We start from the raw sequence: 9,283 nt of genomic DNA, 5'->3' as shown, positions 1-9,283 counted from the left end.
AGATAATTGCATGAATAACTGGTGTAAAGGTATTCCTAATCAAGTGCTCAGTGAGTCTATGTTTCCAAAATTATTTTCTGACACTGAATAAAATGGCAGATTTGACTGGAAAAGAAATAAAGGAAAGGGTGGTCTCTGACTTTTGCACTGTACTGTGGGTCAATTTGGGTCTGCAGGCATGCTTTCTTCTTTCTGAATTTGAAGCTGTAATTCTAGTAACGGCCTGTAGCGTAGGGGTTAAGGTACATGACTGGGACACCTCCAGGGGGAGGATTGTCTCCTGCTTAGTCTAATCAACTGTAGCATCTGTCAAATGCCATTACTGTAATGTAATGGTAGCGTTCAAGGTCATGGCGCCCATATCATATTTCTATCACGCACCGAAAACCCTAATGAAGGAAACCCTGCTCGGCTGAAATAATCTTTGGTCAGGTCTGTGAGAGCAAGTCCCCAGGTCAGATCATTCAGATCATTCCAGAATGTTTCGTTATACCTCTGCCACTGTATAAATCTGTAGTTAGAGTTTATTAATGCAACAATGCAGCACAATGGACAAGTGACATTATTATTATTATTATTATTATTTTAATTACAGACTTGTATTGGTCAAACGTTGGTCAGCATTTTTGCATTGGGTTTTTATCTGGAACTTTCAGCAATGGTGGGATTATCAGAGAAAAGAAGATGATGGAACAAGCAAATCAAGGGCAGGCGTAATGCATCAGGGCAGCGGCTTACGGCTGCTTAGAGGGGAATTCACTGTAAAATTAACTTTTACTTCTACAAGAGTAGCTGTGATCCTGACTAAAATGAGTCCACAGCCAGTTCTCTACCTTTACTGAGCGCAGTGATAGCCCCAAACTACTGAGCAGGACCCAGGGACCTACAATGACTGGCTGGCTTTCACAAAATTGTATCTTTCTGTAAATTTCACTAAAGGAAGACAAGACAAACGTTCAATTAATGTATTTTAATGGAACTATGTTTTATGGTAAATGCATTCTTCCGCTGAACAGTAGTATATTGGTTGCTAAGCAATGGTATTGTAACTGTTAGCTAGCAATAATGTATCCCCACTCCACTAGCCTTAGTTAAGCAACGCTATTGCACTAATGTATCCCCACTGCATTAACGTTAGCTAGCTTGCTAGTTTATGTTACACCAGACGACACACACAAGTAATTTGTTTTTGTTGTAGATGACACTACGAGATAACGTGCAGTTATTTAAATAACTCATAGTGTCGTTATGACTAATTTGCTTCAGCAGGGTTTGGTGGTCTTGCTGGTATTTTGATCCGAAGGTGTTGCCTAAGTTGTATTTTTTTCGTTCCTACTCCTTTCCAAATCAAAGAACACTTTAAACTTACTCATTTTATATTACTTTGGTAGGCTGCTAGCGGCAAGATGATGATAACGTTAAGTTACGTTCATTTCGATTAGCTACTAAGTAGATAACAGTGATCTGAAAATGCTGAGTCATTTTTAAAGTTTTTTAGCTGTGTGTATATCCTGGATATTGCCATGGTGGGAACGCAAACTAACCAATAGAGACAATGGACCGGACCTATCTGTTGTATAATGCATTTTAAACACTTTGACTTAGATGCTGGTAAAATTTCAGAACATGCAGCAGATCTCTGATCATTTTCAACGAGACATGCAACTAGCCAAACGAGTGGGGCGGCCTGTAGCGTAGTGGTTAAGGTAAATCACTGGGACACACAAGGTTGGCGGTTCTAATCCTGGTGTAGCCACAATAAGATTGGCACAGCCATTGGGCCCTTGAGCAAGGCCCTTAACCCTGCATTGCTCCAGGGGAGGATTGTCTCCTGCTTAGTCTAATCAACTGTACGTCGCTCTGGATAAGAGCGTCTGCCAAATGCCAAAAATGTAATGTAATGTAATGTGAATATGTCTCCCAGCCCCCAGTCACTGCTCCTCCACCGACATTGCCGTGTCCAGGAAGCTTATGATGGCAGCGATGGCCCGGTCCAGGTAGGGTCCAGCCCAGGGCCTGACGTGTGAGTTTGGCTGATCAGTGATATGACCTCCGTCAACATTCCGCTGTGCAACAGGAAAAAAAAAGAAGAAGAAAAAAAACCCACACACAAAACGGCAGCCAATGAATGATGGGGCGACCCATAGGGACCGGGAATATATTTCCAATTAAGGGATTGGTCAGTGTAGAAAGGTACAATAGGTCAGATTTTCATGTTAAAACATTGTTATTAGACCATTGTAAATCCCTTCCTGTCATTGAGAAAGGCTCACTTACATGTTGACTCACCTCTGCCTGTGTTTATGGTCCTTAAATTCGGGTTTCAAAATATACAGTTGACGGGCCGTCACTGTGCATTGCATGCCGAAATTGCACTCCAGACAAGCGATCATTGAAACTCTGTATACTATTGCTTATTATCCAACGAAGACTACATATCTAGTTATAAAACAATACCAGTTCCCTATCGGTAGCAATGGATATTTGTAAATTCATTTGTAAATTCAGCAAGCTAAATAATAGCTAATTTGCTTGTTGCTATCGATAGCAAATTGGTATCGTTTTATAACTAGATATGTATTCTTCGCTTGGATAATAAGTGCGATAGTATACAGAGTTTCAGTGATCGCTTGTCTGGAGTGCTATTTGGGCAGCTGCACATTCCTTGTATCGCTTTGCTTCTTCAACCATGCATGTTTAGTTAAAACTTTATTTGTCTCAAACTGTAAGTTACAGTTGCGTCGTCTGTGGTCGACTATCATATCTTAGTTATATAGCCAGCTGGTCACATAACCAAATAAGTTGCTTGCTCATAATATAGTTGGTTTGCAAAAGTGAAAACTTCAAAAAGCCAAAAAATATAAATAGTGTTGTGTAGCACACTAAAGTCAACATTTCGTAATGTCAGCTGGCAAACATCTCCTTACTAGAACACGACGAAAAGATTGAAGCTCTAACGCGTGTCAGCTTTCTAAAACGGTGCATGAGAACACTGAACTGTAAAATAACGCTTTATATTATGTGTTATTTTCATAGACTGTGGGAAGGATAAACAGTGGTTTGAGGGTGTTGCTTTAATTCCTCTCTTGACTGTTAGGAGTCCACAATTACCAGAATTCTATATTACATTACATTACGAGGTATTTAGCAGACGCTCTTATCCAGAGCGACGTTCAACGAAGTGCAGATCGAACACAGGGGCAAGTGTGAAGAGGACCCTAGAGAACATTACGGTCCCGAGTCCTACAGATACAATTGGAACCCTTGAAGAATAGATAAACTAATGAACTAGCATACCATAGCTATACTTTCAAAGTTTGCATTTTCAGTCAGTTATGGCATCATTGCACGTAGTCCTAATGGTGAGTTATTGTCAATTGGATTGCTTTTTTATATCTATTTTCAATGGACGGAATAATAATACAATACAAATAAAAACAGAACAATTGCAATAGGGTTCCAGCAGCTTTATTATATAATAATAATAATAATAATAATAATAATAATAATAATTTTTATTATTTGGGGTCCAAGCATGGAGTGCTAGAATCAGTTTTTGTTCCTTTTAAAAATAGTAAATTGTAGAGCTACAAAACTTGGCAGGTAGGTTCAGTTACTTCACCACTACTCAGGTCATTGCAATGATGCCAATCGTCCACATGGTGGCACTGTAACACCCATTTACATTTTCGCACATGACTGAAGCTGAACCGTTTGGTGTAGAATATTTCCCCCCCAGATACCTTGGCTTATGCCGAGCAAAATGTATATTCCCGATTTAATTAATAAAATGACCCCCCCATTTTTTTTAATTTTTATTAAAGACATTTTTCTTCCGTATATTCAATCTAATCTTTTCAAAAAATTTGATATGGAGTATGCTGGGACTAATCCCGATAAAAGTGATCACTTTTATTTTGATATTCCAATTCCATATTTTGATGGCTGTGACTCGTAAACCCTATATCTGATCCTCACCATACATACATATGTAGTCAATGATACTGTGCTGAGATGCCAATTTTAGCCACTCTGCCAATAGGTGGCACTATATAAAGCAAATAAGTTTAAATTCCAATAAGTCATCAACTACTTGACCAATAAAATTTAGAATTGGTATCTTCCATCTCTGTGCAACAGGGTTGTCAAAGATCAATCAAAATTTGTTTAGTAGATTCCTGACTGTGAGCTACACATAGTTTTGTGTCATCTGCAAATTTATTTAAAGGTACAATGGGTAATTTACTTCTAACAGTCAAGAGAGGAATTGTAGCAACAAACACGCTCAAACCACAACACTGTTTATCCTACCCATTCTCTGTAAATGCACTGACGTTGAAACACCATTGGCTGTGGCAATTAGAACCAATTTTCAACCGATGAGCTTAAATTATTGCACAGTTATACAATGTTTTGGTACAGAGTGTTGGGCCGTCAACTGTATATTTTTGCAAAGGGTGAGTCAACATGTCAGTGAGACTTTTTCAATGACAGGAAGGGATTTACAATGGTTACAACAAAAAAATCTTACCTATTGTACCTATAAAGCACTCTCAATATCTCTATCAAGGTAATTTCTGTAAGTCTGCTAGGATCAGATTCAAAGTCCTGACCATGGCTATGCTGCATCCAACAAGACAGCCCTTCTCTATCCACAAGCAATAATTTAACTCCAGACACCCTCTTGACCCCTCCACAGGAAACAGGCAAACTTGCACATCCTGCCAGCTGCGTGAATGGCTCTTGCTTGTGCAGAGGTTCTCAACCCTAGCTGGGTGGAACGACCTCCCGAATCCTATAAGAACTGCTCCGTAACTGCCCATGTTCCACCACAGTTTGTGTGACAACTCATCTCTTCGCAGTGTACCCTGATCCATTGCCACTTATTTGCTTACCTCTCTGAATTTTGAGCCCTTTGTTGTGCTTTGTTGTCTAATCTAGTTGCAGTAATGTAATGACCAAGCAGCACTCACCTGTTAATTTCGACACTCGACATGGGGATTGCTGTCCAGTTTTTTAAGTAAGTCCCAGGTTATCTTGCTGTCAAGAATGATATCCATCATGGGGCCTATTATGGGATGTGCAATATTGTTGTATTGGTACCGCAGCCATTTGTAAAAGGAGAACGTCTCTTTAGAGTACTTGTGCACTAGCTCCTGCTCTGACTGGGGCAGACACAGTCACTGGGGGCGAGACAGACACAGGGCCTTGTGAGTTATTGGAGCCTGGTCTCACACTAATTTGACGAAAGGTGACTGAATGTTCTGACCACTGAAATCAGTCTCTGTGTTCCAAAATCTGAACATCCACCCCCTAGCGGTTGAAGATAACAGCACGTTAACCAGAACTGAGGCACTCCCAATAGGTGCATAGGACACGTTCTCTATATTCAATTAATATTGTTAATGTTACATAGTAACCCTAACCTTAACTGTAACCTCTTTTGGGCATTTGGCCACAGATTATGTGTAAATACATCTATTATTTAAAATACATTATCTGTTTGCATTTTATATTTACATTATATTTCTCCTTGCAATTTCAGACCGTTATCGTGGGGTGGCGCTTATCTAGATTCGGGAAACGTGGACCGAATTTCAGGGCATGAAAAATCGCTGCGAGATCATGTTGGTTATTCAAGACCACATGCCTTCACAGCGCAGACTGTCACAGCTTTAAGGAACTGTTTTCATCTAGAACAGATGTTAACTGATTTTATCAGTTGTTGTTTTTTTTCGTTTGTTTATTATTTTTTATGACCAATATCCAGTAGATCTCAATACAGCAGGACTGAACTGAAGTGGAATTTTATCAAGGTTTCTCAAATCACATCTTTTGATATGGTTGCCCATTAACTACTGTGCTTGCTTGAAAATGGTGGATAGATGTTGCAGACATGGGCTGTGTCTGAAACAGCTTACATGCTTACTATTGCAAATCTAAATTGAGTCCACTGAGCATTGAGCCATTAAGTAGGCCAAAAAGGTTGTCTAAATTCAGTATTGTGTTCTGTTTCCTATTTCCAGGTTGTGTCCAACTTTGGGAGCAGATCACGTAGGGTACTAATGCACGTAGGTGGCATGTTGAGTAGACAGCACATATGTTGAGTAGTTTTTAGGCTGTGTCGGACACGGCCATGGACAGGCGAGAGGAGTTGAATTAACCGGACACAAGAGACACTCATTTTGCAAATGCAGGCTGAGGCCGCCTATGTTAATTAGCAAAATGAGACAATTAACCCGCTGGTAAACAGATAAGAGCTCACTGAATATCTGTCCTTTCCTCTCTCAATATTCTGATCTCACTTTAAGAATAGAGGGAAAAGTGCTTTGTATGGTATTTTGTGCAATCCCGGTTTGCTTACCTTGGAGCGCAAGAATTACAGCCATCACCAGTTTCCCAGACATCTCTGAAAGATCAATGAATGAATGATGTGAAATCAATAGAGGTTACAACTTATATATTGGCAAAGACAATTTGACTTGTAAAGTTGGAAATGAGTGCAAATGATGGAAAAAATATTCTCGGAGCATATAATGTCCAAATTGAAGGACTGGAACATTTTGCTCTTACCATGCAATGAAACGAACAACAAACAAAGACTGAAGATGTAGGATAAAATATTTTCAATAAGAATAAGACATAAAATGACCAAAATATTTGTCAATACCTTTTCCAAAATACCTTTTTCCAAGATTGTGCATACTGTAGATCCCGAGGGTGAAATGTAGTGGACGATGAGGCAGACGTATGATCACGCTGAGCGGTAGGTTTGTCAGTGTCCAGTTTGTGTGCTCTAGTTAAAGCCACAGTGATATAGGGCAAGCGTAAACAAACGTCATCTTTGAATTCATATTCACACGGCCCTCGTTCCTGTCTACAAGCACACAGACACATGTGCTTGCACACATGTATGCACCTCTGTGTGTGCAAAGTGCTTTGCGCCTGGCATGCTATTTGATGTCTACTGTTAATCGTCATTGAATATAAACTCGAGAAAAAGCAATGCATCCACAGCATATGGTTTTTCCCTCTATGTCTTTCTCATTCACCATAGAGAGACACACACACACACACATACACACACACATACACACGCAGAAAGAGAGAGAGACCGAGGCAGTGAACTAGTGCGCCAATTACCTTTTTGCATACAGATACTTTTACACATATGTGTGCATTGAAATATATACATTTCCAAGAAGCATTTTATGTGCTGTGCAGTATCTTGGAGGAGTGCTTCTGGTCTATTTAATATGTGGCAGTGTTAATGCTCTTGGCCTGCGCACTGGGAGAAATATCTGACAGGTTGTCTAAAGACATCCATGTTTGGACAAAGTGTCAGAATTTTTACCTCATCCCCCCAACCGTCAGACTGATTATGCTTGTCTGTCACATGTGTCTTTTACAGCCTACTCTTCCCTAGTGAAAACAGGCAGTGTCATGGTGGGAGGTAGTGACCGATTGGGGCCACCAGAGGGCAGGGGCTCATTGTTTTCACCTGGCCCTCATTAGTGCCAGGGGAGCTTTCCTCCGGAGAGTATTTAAGGGCAGTGCTGACAGTCAATCAACGCTTTGGTGTCCACTGTTCTGTCACAAAGCTGGTAAGCACAAGGTAGACTCAGTGATTGTTGAGTCAGGTAATGTGCTGGTTTGGGTTTCTGATACACTTAAAAGAAAAAGGTAAGGAAGGTGTTCAGTTCGCGAGTGTGTGTACACTGCTGACGCCTTCCTAAAGGTTCTTTGTTTTCTTTCTCTTTTATTTTTCGTGCTCGTGTGAGCCTATGGTTGAGGGACGTTGTCCCCGGTATATATATTTTGGTGGGGCTGCGTCTCAAGGTTTTTATTTTCGTGCCTAGTCTTTTTCTAGGTTGTACTTTTATTTTATCCCCGGTCTGGGGTTTTTCAGTGCTCACCTTTAAGCACTTATTTTGGTTGGGTAGGTCGCCCTGTTTTTTAAGGGTCGTTTTATTTTCTTATAGCCGTTTTGGGCTTTATTTCTGATTTGGTCGGAGTTTTCATCCAAGTTATTTTCTGTTCCTCCCCCTGTTCCGGGAGTAATCCTCATTTGTATTTGTATATCCCTGTTCCTTCATCTTCTGGGATTTTGTGGCAAAACACGTTAGCGTGTTAGCTTATAGGGGTTTACCCTGAGTCGCGTCTGGCTCTCCGCCCATCCCTGACATTACAAGCAGAGTTCAACAACCAAACAGACAGACCAAACCAGTGAAAGTACAAATATGAAATCCAAAACCAGAGTCAAAACCAGGCAGAATAACAAAAACCAGAAAATCCCTAAAATCAGGGTGCAGAAAAACAGACAGGAAAACAGGGTCGCAAACAAGTAAGACCCGGGGAAAAGGAATACAAGGGCAGACTCGGAGAACTGGAGAAGACATACTAGCCAGAAGAAGCTGGAAAGGACAGGTATAAATACAGGACTGATTAACAGTCAAAGAGAAACAGGTGATAGACATGGCAGAATGAAAGGAAGGGAATACATATAAGGAGTGGGAGGCGGAGTCACTAAATGAAGAACAAGTGAGATGAATGAGTAGGAATGAATGGGAAGACGGACAGACTACGGTGGTCACAGAGGGTAAGAAAAGGCGAAAACGCTAGGGGCACAGACGTGACAAGATGGCTATTACCAGTATGACGGTTTGTTGGTTGATTTATCATTTGCTTTAAGTTAAAGTACAACTTTAAATGAATGGCTTTAAAGTTGTACTATTCACAGTACTGTGAATTTTCTGATGGGAATGTGTGTTCAATGTCAGGCTTCAGAACCACAAACCCAATAGCGAGGCCACAGAAGTTAAATTTAAAGTCTTTATTAACTTTTGTGCAGGTGGGGTCGAGAGCCAGCAAACAGGTGTGTAATGCAGATCAGACAGTTCGTAATCGATAATCCACGCAGGGGTCCGATAGCCAGACAAACAGAAACAACAAAGGTAATCTAAAGAATCGTCAAGGTCACAGGCAGAGGGCAGTCCAAACTGGCAGATCATTAAACCTGCTTAATACCTGAACGAAAGCCACCATCTTATGGCATGATAGTCCAGATGGCTATTGACAGTACGGTCAGTGGGTGATTAGTAATATGCTTTCACTTGTTCTCAGATAAATGCTCAGACTCAAAATATAGCTGTTGAAAAGCTTCAATCTGTTTTTATCACTTGCACTAAGCACAGATGAATCTAAAAACTTGTATTAAATTAATCAAAAAAAGGCATGTTCTTTATGAGGTTTCTTGGCATGTCAAACATCTAAATGTTTCATG

At 40.4% G+C, this 9,283-nt stretch overlaps 1 long non-coding RNA gene across 2 annotated transcripts; it reads right to left on the bottom strand.

Annotated features, from left to right (window-relative positions):
- Positions 1-1,417: 1,417 nt before the first annotated feature.
- On the bottom strand, positions 1,418-6,777 carry LOC133109984 (uncharacterized). Of its 2 annotated transcripts, XR_009704852.1 has the most exons (4): positions 6,671-6,777; positions 6,365-6,409; positions 4,974-5,068; positions 1,418-2,066 (listed from the first exon to the last, which is right to left on the bottom strand). It is a non-coding gene; the product is annotated as an uncharacterized LOC133109984 (long non-coding RNA). The 2 variants fall into 2 exon arrangements; XR_009704833.1 differs by lacking the exon at positions 4,974-5,068.
- Between the last annotated feature and the right edge of the window lie 2,506 nt (positions 6,778-9,283).

The sequence above is a fragment of the Conger conger genome, chromosome 1 (assembly GCF_963514075.1).
Source record: "Conger conger chromosome 1, fConCon1.1, whole genome shotgun sequence".
In the NCBI taxonomy this organism is placed as follows: Eukaryota; Metazoa; Chordata; class Actinopteri; order Anguilliformes; family Congridae; genus Conger; species Conger conger.
Note: the sequence above shows the minus strand (reverse complement) of the source record. Positions and strands in the feature narration are given on the sequence as shown.